The sequence below is a fragment of the Elephas maximus genome, chromosome 4 (assembly GCF_024166365.1).
Source record: "Elephas maximus indicus isolate mEleMax1 chromosome 4, mEleMax1 primary haplotype, whole genome shotgun sequence".
NCBI classification, from domain to species: domain Eukaryota; kingdom Metazoa; phylum Chordata; class Mammalia; order Proboscidea; family Elephantidae; genus Elephas; species Elephas maximus.
Genome location: NC_064822.1, coordinates 71144235 through 71158551, shown reverse-complemented (window position 1 = coordinate 71158551; position 14317 = coordinate 71144235). Strand labels below are relative to the sequence as shown.

Here is a 14317-nt window from a genome sequence, read left to right as displayed (position 1 = left end):
GAGTCGGAATCCACTGGAAGGCAGTGGGTTTGGTAACTCTAAGGAAGCTGCAGTAACATCTTCTGGCCACCAGAGGACAGGGAACAGCCGGAGAGATTGCTTTCCTTTGGGAGAAATCTAGAAGAGGTCAAAGGCAGAGGCTCAAAGTCGGCTTTGCATATGTGGCCTTCAGGCTTCTCTTAGTGCCGGGAAGTGCTCAGTTGTCTCTCATCTCCAAATAGGCTCCTATTCCTCCTCTAAGAGACGGCCGAAAGTTCCCAGGCGGCTGAAGTTACCCATAATAAAAACCCGTTGACTTCGAGTGGATTCCGACTCATAGCGACTTCTATACCAAAAAAACCAAACCCGTTGCCGTGGAGTCCATTCCAACTCCCAGCGACCCTTAAAGACGGAGTAGAACTGCCCCATAGAGTTTCCAAGGCTGTAATTTTTACAGAAGCAAACTACCCCATCTTTCACCCTAGGAGCAGCTGGTGGCTTTGAAGAACTGCTGACCTTTCGGTTACCAGTGAAGGGCTTAACCAGTGCACCACCAGGCTCCCGCCATCCCATAATGCTAAGCTTAAATAATTACCAGTAATAATGAATGTACTTTAGTTGCAGGATTTAAAAACACAAAAGCAGAAACAGCGATGCCTTATCATTCTAACCTACTTAAAAACTGCCTCTTAATTTTTACCAATTAAAAAATAAAAAGTCCCTTTTAGGCAGTGCTTACATGGGTATCCCACAACGAAGATGTGTTTAGGGACCGATGTTCCTGCTCCAATACCTTGCTAAGGGAATAATTTCAGAGCTAGATCATTTCTTCGCACAAACTCTGGCTCATGGAGCAGTCCACTCGCAGTGTGCTTTTCCGTCATTAATCACATCTTTGTTATGTGATATCCACGTGAGTACTTCTCGGCAGAAGCGCTACATGCTCAAAGGCTCAAAGAACACTGCCATAAAGCTCCTATTGTCCTATTCAGTGATTCCAAGTCCTGGGTTGTCACCACCTCTGGTCTCTAGTTTTCCAAGGTGTGTAATGTCGTCTCAAAGCAAAGCTGTTTTAATGAATTCAAGTTAAAAAATGCATTAGGTGTGTGGAATTAAATCAAAAGGGACTTTTCACCTCTTAAGAGGCAGTGAATCTTGGTCTTATTTAAAGGTGATTTTTACGCTGCCAGATGTAGGAAACAGAAATTTAGGCTGCTCTACAGCATCAAACTTGGCAAAGTAAAATAATTTAGGAACACTCATGTGAGGGCTTTCAACGACAAACATACTGAGAGCTGAATGCCTAGCAACACTGGTGTGATTTCTTAAAGTACCTGTAACTTCTCTTTCATGAGAGACAGGCAGAACACTGCATTTTGGATTCATCAGGCTATTTATTAAAGAGCGACTGTAATTCTCTCAAATCATTGTTTGCTTTTCTTTACGCTAGCAAGGCAGCTGGAAACAACCCAAGGAAGAGGAAAGGGCTCTGCGTATCCGTGGGGGAAAAACCCTTAAATACCTGTTGGGCGCAGCGCTGAAGGCGCACGCGGCCCGGGAGGAGACTGGGGGCCGGGGGTTCCGGGCCGCGAGCCCGGAGTGGGCGGCGGGCGCACCGGCGGGGAAGGCGGAGGAGGCCGCGGGGCCGCCTCCCCCGGCAGCCCCGGCTCCTCCCAGCGGCGCCTGCGGAACCTGCCTCGGAGTCGCCGAACTCTGGAAGGGAACGTGACCCGACCCCCTCCCCGAGCTGCCGAAATGAGGAGCGGAGCCGTGTTCTGGGCTTGGGCGGCCGCGGGATGGGCGGGCGGGCGCGCGGCTCCGCCCGGCGCCCACCGACCAGCCCTCGCCTGTCTCCTCCTTTCCCCGGGGCTCCGCTGAGTTCATTCACTGGGATTGGTTTCAAGTGACGCCATCTCTTTATTTTTAAACCAATGACCTCATCCGCGCTTGAAGTTTCCTGACCAGCGACTCTTTCTCTTTTTCCCCAACCCCCCACCACACCCCCCGGCCTTTCCCCCTCTTTCTGTGTATCACTGTTCGGGGGGGTTTAATCAGTTTTTAAACGATTATTAACACCTCTCTCTCCCCCCTCATCTTTTCCCACTCGACCCTCCACCTTTACCTCCCCAAGTTCTTCATCCCTTTCGACTTTTTTTTTCAAGGCTGACGGGGGGGAGGGTGGAAGAGAAAGAGTGAAGAAAAGTTGCAAACGTTTCCTCTCTTCCTAAGCCTCCCGCCCCCACCCACCCCTCCGAGAAGGAGAAGATAATATAGTGAAAAGAAGAGGACGAGGAGAGAGCGACGGGACGGGACGCGAGCGGGAGCGCAGCCGCCCTCCCGGCTCCGCGGCGGCGCCTCGCAAGTCTGGGAGGCGAGGGGGGCCCGAGGGGAGACGTCGTGACAACTTTCGTTTCCCCCAGAGGGAGTCGGGAGGTCGGTGGCCCCAAAAGTAAGTGGCCTTCGGCCGGCTCGCAGGGTATGCAGGCGGGAGGGCGCGGGGCTCGGAGCGCCCGCCCGCACCGGCAGCATGGACACGCCGCGGCGCGCCGGGCTTTGGGGTACCTGGTGCAGTGCTCTCGCCCCGCCGGCTCTGCTTTTCCGGGAGTCCTGGCTACCCTTTCGGAAGGCGGGGTGGGGGGTGGCTGCGGCCCGCAGCCGCGCTAGCGTTTAAAGCGTGTGTGTGTGGGGGGGAGGATTAGGCCTTGCTGGGGGCCGGCCCGACTGGGAAGGGGGCGGGCGGCCGGAGCGCGGGGTCTGTCCGTGCGCCCCTGGCCGTGCAGCTGCGAGTGGGCTCGGCCCGGGCCCCGCCGAGAGGAGCCTCCGCGGGACGCGCTACCTTCGCGGGCGAAGCTGCTCACTTCCAGGCACGACTGTTACACAACACGCCTGCCAAGTGGGGCCCCGGCCTGACTGTTCCCATTATCCCAAATTCGCCTTTGGTATAAGCGGCGAGGCCACCTTGGTGGTGACGGTGCTGCTTTCTTATACCAAACCAACGGCCCTCGTCCCCCCCCCCCCAAAAAAAAAAAACGCAACTCAGTTTTCATACTGGGGCCCCGGTCTTGGTGTTGTGGGGCCCGGTGCGCCAGTGACTTTATTTACACCAGCCATAAAACATGAGAAATAAAAAAGCCCAGGGAGACAACTGAGGGGCTTTTTAAAAATCATGTTTAGTTTAATGTAATAAAACTCCGGGAAAGGGGGATATTTATGCAGAACCTTAAGTTTTTGGATGTTGGGTTTATTTCCTAGAGAAAACCAGTAATTAACTTGATAGAAGTAGATCTAAAAAAAAAAACAGCATTTAGGATTTCACCAGGATTAGCAAAATGAATGGATACTTTAAAATCATGTAGTTTATTAAACGTCAACTGCAAAGATCCTTGGTGTTTAGAAGCCTTGGGTGTCTCAAATTGTTTGGAGAAAACACACCTCTAAGCAGCCTGTAATGAATAATCAGGTGGAGAGGAAAAACCTGTTGCATAATCTCATTTGCTGTGGGCTTCGCTGTGTTGTCCCCTTGAACCGTGGGGAGGTGAGTTAAAACGTAGGATTTTTAAAACTAAGTTTTTATTTACCCAGTGCTCTGGCTGCCATTTGTGATTTAAAAGATTATAAGAGTGAATACTCTTACAAGTGAACGAAACCTATCAAACCTGTTTAGAAAATGACCAGGTATGTTTCTCTCTCTCTCTCTCTCTCTCTGTGACATTTACTACCCGTGACTATTATTTAGGGAACTTAGACTGTCAAAAAAAGTGCTTCTTTATGCCACTGACTGTGGGACTGACTGAGAGCACACTTAGGTGACAACTGTTTACTCAAAGGATTTATTCTATTTCATTTCCATCGAGAGAAGTTTTTATGATTTTAAAACTTAAGGTAAAATTTTAAAAGAAGAAATTTTTTGCCAATTGAGTTCTGAATTATAATTACTTTTTCTTGAGACTCATGTGTACTGATGGACACACAGCTTGGGAGGCCGTAATTAATTGAGGCTTATGGAGTTCTGTATTTGGTGAAGGCAGCCGCATGGAGAAGTAAATTGAAAACCTAAGAATTCATGGCTTTGTGTAGGTATTTTAGTCAAAATGTGACTAGGTACGATGGAAACTTTTTTTTTTTTCTTTTTGAAGTGAAGTTGTGGAATTTATTGAGTTTGAGGACTGGGTGGGAGGGTGTATTAAACTCTTGTTTTTGGTTAGCATTTGTTAACATTTTATGTAAAAAATTGGGTTTAACTATACCAGCCCCAAAGTGGGGCTTTTAGGTAAAATAATTTGCACTTACCAAAGTTCCACATGGGGAAAATATTAGAAGTGAGTCCATTCTTAATTCTGCTGGCAATATGGTTAATAGTAGTGTATGCAAATAAATCAGTTCAAGTACTGTAAACTTATATTCATATGAAAAATGTATAAACTGTGGTAATGATACCTGAAAGAATTTTATTACCTCTGGTATGTCAGTAACTTAAAGTAAAATATATGATTTGGTTTAAAGTTGTATTTATTTTACTTGGGTGTTCCAATGAGACATTGTAGTTTTTTGGAATAGGCATAATTATGGAGGGGGCAGGGATTAGAAGTGCAGAATTCTTCAGTTTTGCTCCTTGAATTCGAGAAGTCCTTGTCCTTTGGTTCAGTTTGGTAAATGTACAATACTCATGTAAAATTGGGAATTGGGGGGTGGGCCTCTGTTGCCAAGGGCTTAATGGTACTAACACTGAGAAGGCGGCAAGAGAGACAGTCCTGTTAACTCAGTTCTTTTCTCCTATACACTTAAAAATTATTTGAGGCATTGTTGGGAGTGGAGGTGAGGCTGAGATAGGTGCGGAATTTAGGCTGTCGCCAGGGTTGTTGATGTGTTTGTTTTGATGTTATTTTCTATAAATTCCTGTGATGGGAATTTAATAGAGTTTTATTTTGGAATATGGTATTATATACTGATCCAACTGACTTACATCGCTATCCAGTGTTAAGGTTTTTCTATTTTTCAGCCAATTCTTATTTCCTACTAAAAATACTTGGCTGGAATTACCAGTGTAATTTATCCTAAAAACCCAGGTTTTCCTGGAGTATCAGACAAAAATGAGGTTTTCTGTCCTGTTATCTGGACTGAAATTTCACTGGAGATTTAACGTTTTTTTAAAGTGCTTTGAGTTCTCAAGCAAAGATACTTTACATTGAAGAGATAAATTAATATATGGTGAGCTGATTTGGATCAGAATTCCAAGAAAAAGGAGAGAGAAATCAGGGGAAATAGAAACCAGATTCTATGGCAGGTTTTAACAGATTGAAGGAACCTAGTTGAAAAGGATTCGTCACCACAGTTGATGCTTGATTGGCTTCTTTTTAAATTAACTGCATCAAATTTTAAAACCGAGACACACATCCATCATCATAAATGAAAATCTTATGATGTTGGCTTAAACAAACCGTAATTAAGACAGTAAAACTTGCCCAAAGCCTCATGCTATATTCTAAAACCAAAACTCATTTTTTTATTCTTTCTGATTTTCTTGTGGATAATCTGATATTTTTATACATTTCATTAGTCCAGATGATCAAGATTTGGCTGTGTGCAGCCGTGAGGTTATAAAGTTTGGCTGGATTTAAAGAGGCAGGCTCAAGCTTTAAGAGGAGGAAATTGTCAAACACAAACTCATTGAGAAAGGGAGTTAGAAACTTAATCAAATGAATGATTGAAGGAAATAAATAGGAGTGGCTCAAAAACTAGGATCTAAGACAGATTAAAGAGGACAGGTACAAAGAAATAATAAAAGCTTGCCAGGGGTATGATCAGTAAAGGAGGAAGTGGGGTACATTTTGGTATGAAAGGAAAAAGGCATAAAGGGAAAAATATCCACAGGTACCTCAGCAACAAAAAGCTAATGAAACTTCACCCCCTTCCTTGATTGGGGCTAGAAGCCTAATTATAGATATCATGAAGAAGTCACAAGGATTTTTATGACATAAGAAATTTAATCTGGGGGAGGGGAAGAGAATAAATTACGAGCAGGAAATATAAAGCTTGAAATTGCCAGAGATAAATTTAAAATAGAGGGGAACCCGCTGCGCTTTCATGGCCTATTTTGTGAGGGATATGTAAATTGAAACGATTGAATTGATTTCTGGGTTAACTATATTTTATAAAAATCAAGCAAGCAAAACATTTATTAAAAGTATACAATGTATGTGTGGGTACCAATAATTGGGGACACTGATACATCCCCTTAAGGAGGGCAGGATTCTAAGAACTATATACATACGTAAAGATAAACGATTATCAGCTGCTAAGTGCCAGATTCCTGGCTTTTTTAAGTGCCAGATTCCTGGTATAAAGGAGAAAGATTGGAGGGTTAGGGGAGGTAATCTTCATAGATATAATGGAATTTGACCCTGGCCTTCAAGGATGCTTAACATTTGTATGGAGGAAGGGAAGTGGGGGAGGTTAAAGGGAGAAGTCATTCATTCATCCCTTCCATTCAGCAAATGTATATTTAGCTTGTACTAGACCCTCTTCAAAGCATTGGGCTTACAGTGGACAAATAAGATAGGTAAAGATTTTGCCCTTATGAAACCAATATTCCGGTGGGAGAAGAAGAAATGACAATAAACAAGTAAACAACACATGAAAAAGCTGATGTCAAGTAGTAACAAGACTCCTGAAGACAGTGATGATAAGAGTCAAGGAGATTGTAGAAGGCTAGTTACAGGCCCATTTATTCTGCGAATAACCTATGTTGCCTGTGATAATTCAGAGTAATAATGCTAATAATATAAGTTTTTAATAATTGCATAAGTCCAATTTGAATAGAATCCCTTATATTAATTTCATTTTTAACTGTTTTTTTTTTTTTAAAGAAATCTTTGTGATGTTTTTCTAGATTGAAGAATGAAAGCTTTGAGTTTTTAATTCCTGATTAACAATTTACCTGGAATTTTTTTTTTTTTGCTGCCATTTGCTAAGAATTCCATGTTTTTACAGTGAGATTAATATCATAATACAGTTATTTAGGATTGTAATATATTGGGTTATATACTTAGGTTAATTCTCCATTAGGAACAATGATCACAGTAGTTCTGTAAAGGGAAGCAAGATTCTAAGGAGAGTTTGTTTTGATGGTATCATATGAGAGTATACAAAACGAATAATGTACAAACAGCATTAGGTAAACTATTTGGCCTTATTACCAGGTAGGTAAGATAGGGTTTTTTTTTTTTTAGGTAAGGATTGACACTTGTCCACATCTCACCCATGTGGTACAGGAACTGAATAGTGAGTTTAAATTACCTTCTGCTCTGTAAAGGTCCATGGGTGGTGCGAACAATTTCCATTCGACTGTTAACCTAAAGGTTGGCAAGTCAGATCTACCCAGTGGCACCATGGAAGAAGGGCCTGGCGATCTACTTCTATAAAGATTAAAACCAAACCAAAAAACCCTATGGAGCAGTTCTACTCTGTAACACATGGGGTTGCAATGAGCCGGAATTGACTCTACAGCAGTGGGTTTGGTTTGCGCTCGGTATGCTTAATTATGTCTCCTTACAGTTTAGTAATGTCATTGGCAGTTCTGTTTTAAGCTTATAATTTTTAATATTTTATCTACTAATAGTAGAAATCTGAAGCAAAAGTGTCAGTTCTGAAATGAGGAAGACTAGATTCTTATTGTAGTCATCTGACTTCCTGGGTTTTTTTTGTTGTTGGTATTTTGGATACGTTCTTTTATAGTGTTAACTAAAAAAAATTATTAGTGAGTATTTCACATTTGGGGGTACATTTACAAAATGCTTGTCATACACTCTTTAAGAGCTATGTTCCTGCTCTTCTCCACTTTTCTTGCAGTTTTAAACTTAAAAAATTCATGGGTGAAACAGGTAAGAGTTTCCAACAAGGGCTTATATTGAGTATGTATGTCTATGAAACCGAACCTCTCAAATTTTTCTATATGAACCTCATATAGAAAAATTTTCATCTGCAATGTGTATACTTGAGATAAAGCTGTGAAAAAGAAAAAAAAAATTCAAGAGGTAGGAAGTTCTTTAGTGTTCCTTGAGTTCCTCCTAAATGAAATACTCGGTTTAGAAAAGGATCGTAGATACAAATGCTAGGGCTCTGTGGTGTGTGTGCATAAAGGCTAAAATGACTTGTACTTTTGAAAACTACTTGGAAAAAATAGTAGATTTGTTTTAATATCTGTGTGAGAGGTGGGGCAAACTGCAGTTTATAGAATAGAAATGTACTGTATATTGTAATGATATATAAAAAACCAAACGCTTTGCAGCCCAGTGGATCCAACTCATAGCAACCTTATAGGACAGAGTAGACCTGGCCCATAGGGTTTCCAAGGCGCAGCTGGTCCATTTGAACTGCTGACCTTTTGGTTAGCAGCTGTAGTTCTTAACTACAGTGCCATAGGGCTCCATTTGTAGTGGTATGGCAAGGTAATTACTACTAAATATCTCTGTCCTCCTCCAAGGAGCCCTGGTGACGCAGTGGTTAAGTGCTGCACTGCTAATGGAAAGGTCAGTGGTTTGGAACTCATTATCTGCTCCTCGGGAGAAAGGTGTGGCAGTCTGCTTCCAAAAAGACTATAGCCTTGGAAACCCTCTGGGGCAGTTCTGCTCTGTCCCACAGGGTCACTGTGAGTCAGAATCAACTAGATGACAACGGGTTCTGGTTTTGGTTTGGTTTTATCCTCCCCCTTAAAAGGAGCCCTTGTGGTGCAATGGTTAAAGTGCCCTGCTAACTGAAAGCTTGTCTGTTGGAACCCACCATCTTGCTCTGTGGGAGAAAAGACCTGTCCATCTGTCCTTATAAGGATTACAGCCCAGGAAACCCTATGGGGCAGTTTTACTCTGTCATAGAGTTACTGAGTTGAATTGACTCAACGACCCACAACAGCAGCAACATTCTCCCCCATAAAATTAATAGGGAAAGTGGTATAAAGAAATGAATGCTATCTGCTGTTTGTATTGTATAAAAAATTTTTAAATACACAACTCATATCTTAGGATAGTACGTGATAGAGTTGGCTTTTATTAAATGTTTGCTGAAAAAATTGAATTCCCACACCGTTAGTTTTTATTGTGGTTCCATTGTATTTCTGGCATCTTTTCGCTCTAGTTTAGAGCAGTTTTTTGAGCCTTGAATTCAAAGCCGTACCATCTTGAGTGCCTGGCTCTTCTTTGTGCTCACATACGAACCCGTCCCTGACCTCACCTCTAGTTTGCCTGACCCTGTGACTGACTCTGACCTCATTCTTTCCGAAATGGCAGGTGGTTATTTCCTGTTAACTCCGTCTGGGCACAGTCTAACAGCTGAGCTGTGTCCTTGTCTGGTAACTTCTCAGAATACTGACATGCAAATGTCAGCCTTTCTGGCCTATTTTGTAGTGGTTTGTTGTTATTTGTTGGTTTTTTTTGGTTGGGGGAGAAGCACATTTCTCAAAAAAACAGTTTGAGTTTGTTTTCTCAACTATACATGGTATATAAAGCATGGAATTATTTCCTTTTCATTCCTAGCTTTAGTTAAAAATCTTGTGTTCACTTGAAAATGAATTGGTAAGAATGATATTTTGATATAGAAATCAACTAAAAACTAAAAAAGATTCTTTTGAGACAATCAGGGAATTTGAACATGGAATATTTATATTAGATGATATTAAAAAATCATAACCTTAAAGTTTTTAGTTATAATAATGGTGTTATGGTTGTGTTAAATTCTCATCTATTAAAGATACGTATGGAAGTATTTATAGGGAAATGAGATGATGCCTTGTATTTGTTTTAAAATAGACACAGAAATACACAGTAGGATAAATAAAACAACATTGGCAAAGTTTCGATAATTGTTGAAGCTGAATGATGGGTACATTGGGGTTTGTTGTTATTTTTATTTGTGTGTATTTGGAAATGTCCATAATAATGAGTTAAACTATTAATTGTACCTTTAGAGGAAGGAATTTAATACAGTAAAACTATGTGGCCTGACATTGCAGTTAATTGGCTAATCAGAAATCTCCACTTTGCATTTTCATTAAGTTCTCTTTTTAGCAATGAATTTTTAAGAATAGGGAAAATTTTGCAGAAACGTGATCACAAGAAATACAACTCTTAATTTTGAGATTGTGTAATAATATACCTTGTAGTTTAGAAATTGCTTTGACATATTTTGCCTCTTTTAAGCTCAGAACAAGCATGAGTTATTATAGATGAGAGAGGAAACTAAGGCCTGGAGAGACTATTTATCCAGATCCCAGAGCCATTAGGATGTGGTGCTAGAACTGGAACCAAGATCTGTTCTTATTCAGTTGTCTATGCTCTTGTATATGTATAAGTGATCTTTTTATGGTAGTGTAAACTAACAGTTTTTAGAATTTTGGTCTGGTATAAAAAAAAAAAGAAAAGGAAAAAAAATTTTTTTTCTTTTTTTTTTTATACCTTTACGCCCTTAAAGAATTTGAGAACCCTAAGGATCTTTGTTTATGTGGTCTATACCTATCAATATTTAACATTAAAAATTAGAACTGAGAAATGTTTAAAATATTCGTTAAAAAAACCCAGCAGACTCATTAAATGTTAATACATATATATTTATATATATATTTTTGGTTTTAAAATACTTTTTTCATCAAAGTATGTTATATATTATTTCAAAACAAAAAAAAATTGGTGGGAAAAGTGGCACTGTTTTATATTTTTGCTACTCTTTAAGGTATTGGGTTAGTGCCCTGGTGGTGCCGTGGTTAAGTGCTTGTCTGCTAGCCAAAAGGTTGGCAGTTGGAATCCACCAATGCTCCTTGGAAACACTATGGGGCAGTTCTGCTCTGTCCTATAGGGTTGCTGTGAGTTGGAATTGACTTGACCGCTTTTTTTTTTTTAAATGGGTAATGTATTGCTTAATAGAAGACAGCTGGATTTTCATGACTGCTTCTATATTCAGTCTTGTTATATGTTGTCCTGGTTGATGTATATGAAGAAAATCCAGCTATACACAGATAAGTAGTTGAAAAAGGGAAGAGTGTTTAAAGTCTTTTCATGTAATTCTGGTTTTTCTTTGTTACACAAAGTTTAACAAACAGTAGATTCTTAAAGAGGTTAGTTTTAAAGTTGAATCTTAAACCATGTCAGTGAATTTTTGTGCTCTGTAACATTAAAATATATTGGCTGGTGTATCTTGTGCTTTGAATAGATGTTTGACCTTTGAGTGATTTTGTAACACCATACATTAGTCATTAAAAAATAGTAGTTTACTGAATTCGGCAGCTCTTCCAAATGTTGACACGTTTGATTACACAATCAAATATTACATTAATAATACCATCAGCCTTATCAGAAAAATCTGTAAGAATTGGGAACTGGTCAAGATCATGGTAAATACAGGTTTTCAAAATTTTTAATATTCTCTTGAAAGCTCAAATTTTATCAGTGGTAGCAGATAGTGTCATTTCTTTTCCTTGAAGTGACAGGCTTACCTCACTCATTTTAGAGAAAAGGTCTTCCAGATACCTAAGTCTGCATAATCTTAAGTATAATAATTGTACTTTTAAGCAAAAATGGTATTTCATGAAAAAAGCAGTTAGTTTAGCTCCCAACTCAGTTGCATAAATGCTTTTCCTCAAGGCAGCCATTATACTTAGTTATACAGCAGAAGTGCTTTATTTGTACTGTTCATTTCATCACATGGAATATTAAAAAGACATTTTCTCAAGAGTTGAGATTTAGTAAGGTTAATACCTTTTATTGATGTATCAAGGACATTGTTAAGTGAAACTGAATTTTTTAAAAAAATGACTTATTGCCAGTGAAGAAGAATTACTGAGTTCAGTTTAGTGTTGCTGCCTTGATTCCTGCTAAAGTGCCAGCAATTTTACCCACCCATTGCTTTTGTACCATCACAGCTGATACCAGTACAATTGGTTCAGGTTAAATCATGAGATTCAAAAGAGTCATTGGAAAAGGATATCTTCAATGATTAATTGGTGTGGATACTGGAATAATACAATCAAAGTAGCAAGTCTAGCCACGTCTATAGATTTATTCACTTGGAAAGCAAAATTAAATTCTTAAGGCGAGATACTTACTCGGACTTCATGCTTGCAGCCAGGTTCTAAATTTGAAGAGTTACTCATCATTGCCATGATTTCTTTTACTTTTCACCAGTAGGCATTCTGCAGTGTCAACTGTACAAAGCTTTATTAGTTTCTCAGCTATTGTGTGTACTGCTCTGATTAGTGCAATATGATAATCTACCCTGTGTGATGCTTTACTGGCTTTTTCATTTCTAATTTGAAAACAAATTTTTTTTTTTTTTTGTGTTTATAGAGTATATCATGTCAGCGTTTAAGACATTCAGTTTCTTTTTCTGTAAACTCAGTGAGGTCATTGAATAATGAGGTTATGGAGATTATAGAAGATTTAACCAAAGATCACTAGTAGGAGCATAGCAGATATACGGAGAACACACTGAGTTAATTTCTGAAAACATGCATATTTATACCATTAACTTGCTAACCTAGAAAATTCTGGAAAATACAATATACATGTACATGTTTCATTAGCTGTCAGAGTAATACGTCATCATCACACAACATGTATCGTCTGGAATCATTATACAGTCATGAGAGAATGAGAGTAGAAAAGGCAAATAAGATCTTAATATGATTAAAAACAGTTTTGACCTTGTGAGTCCCCTGAAAGGGTGTCATGGACCTCCCAGAGGTCTCTGGACCACATTGAAAACTGGCGGTATAAATTAGTGCTGTGTCCTAGCATCTTTTTAGAGCAACCTTGACACACATCTATTAATATTTCCATCTTAACTCATTGATTTGTCAGGAAGAAGTGAATATTTTAGTATGTGGTATGAACCATGTGACCCAGAAACCATCATGGGTAGAAGGTCATATAATAACAGAGAGACTAGTGGATAAAGGGTAGACAGAAGAGTGGTTGTTAGCTGCTGTGGAGTTGGCTCTGACTCACAGGGACCTTATGTATAACAGTGAAAAGTTTACTGGTCCTGTGCCATCTTCATGATCAAGGCAGAAGGGAGAAGTGGGTAGAGGCACTTTACAATTTATTAAAAATGAGCAGTTGCTCCTCCTGTCAAGGAAGGATCGAAGTCTATAAAGAACAAACATGATTCTAGTTGTTTTTCTGTATTGATGACATTTATTTTAATAAGTGACGGTAAAGTAATTAAATTGGTCTCTATAGAAGAAAGTAGCCCTGTCACTTTTTAGTTACGTGTAGTATGAGCAGATTGTGAACTTGTAATGGGAATAAGAACAAGCAGGAAAATCATAGCATGTCACAGAAACTTTTTTGAAAATTCAGGACTGCCTTCAGCTATAGTTAAAAGAAAGCCACCAGCAGAGGCTTAAACCATAAACTATGTGTTATTTACTGAAGTAGTTGAAAGAATTTCTGAGGTGTCGGTCCAAGGATTGGTACATCCACTCAGCAATGTCATCAAGGCGCCAGGTTCTTTCCAGCCTTTGACTCTGCTGTCTTTCGCATCTTCACTTATTGTCCTCATGCATATTTCCTCCCTGTCATAAAATGACTGTCCAGCTTCAGGCTACACATCCCTTCAAGGCAGAAGAAGGAAGGGGACAGAGCAAGCAATCCATTCCCTGTCCCTGCCTAACAGAAAACAAAATCTTAAAGTCTTATTTGCTTGTACTGTTTCACAAGACTGCCCCAACTCATAGGAGAGACTGGGGAGATGAATGACTGGCTAAGGGGAATGGGATTACCATGGTTCGTTTAGCATGCATCATGGGTCAGCCTTTAGGGTTAGGCATGTTGCTGCCTAGGACAAAACTGGGATTCTATTAGCAAGTTAGAGGGGAAGAAATGTCTGTTGGGTAACTAGCTAGCTGTGTGTCTGTCACAGGTATGCAGAAAATGAAGCACAAAGAGTGTTCAGTAACTCGTTAAAATAATTTCTGACCATTTCACATTTTATTGGTCAGAAGACAGAAAAAAAAAAAAAAGAATTTTAGAACTGGAAATTACCTCAGAGATTATCTAATCTAAAATTCTTGTTTTACAATTGAGGAAACTGAAACCTAATTGCTTCTAAATTATCTCTACAACTAATTGGAACAGAGGTCCGTATAATCTTCCCCTAAAATAAGAAAGAAAAACGGACATGGCCACGTTTGAGGGGACCATTTAAACAGTCCCTGGACTAAAGGGCAATTATTTTAACAAGTTACTTAACACATTTTATTATCATCTTTATCAAAATGGATTTTGATAGGATTAGAGAGAAGGTAAGAAAACGTATGGTGTTTTAGTCACTTTGACGGCTGGGTAATATCTAA

The 14317-nt window shown here is 39.8% G+C and overlaps 1 protein-coding gene across 4 annotated transcripts in view; it reads left to right on the top strand.

Annotated features, from left to right (window-relative positions):
- The first annotated feature begins 2338 nt into the window (after window positions 1–2338).
- The window catches only part of DUSP16 (dual specificity phosphatase 16), a 91041-nt gene continuing 79062 nt past the window's right edge, over window positions 2339–14317 (top strand). Inside the window, exon 1 of one of the 4 annotated variants that reach the window (XM_049882501.1) lies at window positions 2339–2428. The gene's annotated coding sequence lies outside the window, so the exon portion shown is untranslated. Of the gene's footprint in view, window positions 2429–2582; window positions 3862–14317 lie in introns of those variants that run through there. The other 3 variants (XM_049882502.1, XM_049882503.1, XM_049882504.1) reach the window with 3 other exon arrangements.